Source organism: Asparagus officinalis, chromosome 3 (assembly GCF_001876935.1).
Source record: "Asparagus officinalis chromosome 3, Aspof.V1, whole genome shotgun sequence".
Taxonomy (NCBI): domain Eukaryota; kingdom Viridiplantae; phylum Streptophyta; class Magnoliopsida; order Asparagales; family Asparagaceae; genus Asparagus; species Asparagus officinalis.
Window position 1 is genome coordinate 24,213,750 of NC_033796.1, and position 1,830 is coordinate 24,215,579.

The following is a 1,830-nucleotide window of genomic DNA, read 5'->3' on the forward strand; positions in this document are numbered from 1 at the left end:
GATCTCTAGTTAGGCAATATTAGTTAGCTGAATATCATCTTGCTGAATTTGAGATTATACGGTGGTTGCAATGCAGTCTTAGGGCGTGTTTGACCATTCCAAAATAAGATTGGAGTTAGACTATTTTTTTATTATATTATTAGCAAGGCTAGAATTGGTCTGTATAAAATTAGTTTAGAGGCTAGAATTGAAACTAAATAAAATCAGTTCAATTTTGACACAATTACTGCCAAACGAAAAACTAACTTTTAGATTAAAATTGTACCCACTAAGACTAGTTTTGTTAGTTGCCAGACACATCCTTAAGAATGTATGAATAAAAATAGCATATCTTATCATTAAGCCCAACCATATAATTTTTTTCTGCATAAACAACGTATGAGATAAGTTCATCGAATCAATATCTTCAGAAGTAACGGAAGTAGTAGAAACAAACGTGATTTTTTACTATGAAGTATCAAAAGTAGCCCCTACTTTCACTACTTCAGCTATTTTCTAGTTATTGTCGTGCAAACAAACATGCCCCTAAAGAAAACAATGAGTTCTAAAAATTTAGTCCCTTAAATATTTAATAATTCTAAATTAGTCCCTCAAATCTTGAAAATTACACATTAGTCTCTAGAATTTTATAGGGCCTAGCAAAATTATCCTTATAATTCTTGTCGAATTTGAGGAGAATATTCTCTCAAATCTTAACTATTAGAGGCGAAGTGATTGTTTTACCCATTTAGTTAACTTCTTCAACCTGTTAGTGAATGGTTTTAAACCCTATACTACTGTAAAAAAAAACACAAAGCACTTGAGTTCTTCTTAATAAAAAAAATCCTAAATGAAAACTAAACTTCATCAATTGTTATCAACCCTTTAAAATTTATATAATACTCTCAAAATTCTCCTTAAGACCTGTCTATCGTCTTCTCCTCCAACATTCGGAACATCAAATGAACGAGATTTTTACATCTTTCATTATGAAGAGGAGGGGTAATTCCGTAAAAACAGGTTCGGGCGATATGAGTTAACCCAATCATGATTGGGGTTTTCTATTGAATTGAAAAGCTATGAGAGTGACAATTTTACAAGACCCTTGGATTTGATGGACTACTATATACAATTTTAAAGATTTGAGGCTCTCCTGGGTCTGTTTAGCAACTTTTACAAAACCGGACCAGGATCAAATTATAGCCCTGAATTTTTTATACACCGATCGATCCCCATTGACCCACAAAAGGCTCCGTTTAAAGGCTAATTTTCGGTCTTAGAAAGAACCAGGCCAAGATTAACCTAATATTTAATTTGAAGACATAATCTTCCTTCAAATGTAATTAGGGCCAAACTTAATCCCATTTCCGAGGAGCTGCCAAGACAACAAAGTGAGGGAAAACTAGCTACGAAGTAGACACCCGTGAGGGGGGGTCTGCTCCTAGGTTCAACGTGTCACGTACAGCCCTCTATGCCCGTCAATGTCACAGCCAGGGCCCAGCTCATCCAGATCCACCACAGCCCACAGCAGGTGACGCTTGGGTGGTGCTGCACGCAGCCTGCATTTAAATTAATAATAATAAAAATAAAAATAAAAAGAAAGAAAGAAAGAATGNAAAAAAGAAAGCCCCCCCACCCCGCCTCTCCCTCTCTCCCCCTCAGCCGCAGCAACTACAGCATGCAAAAGCCAAACTACTCCAGCGGCGGAGAGTCGGAGTACCGCGCCTCTGCATCACTCACGTCACGCTACTGCTCTGGCTCTAGCGTAGCTTGGCTTACGTTGTGATTGACAGCGGAGTCGTCGTGTGTGGGGGCGAGGGGAGCTGTCGGCAATTAACCCAACGGGCACAG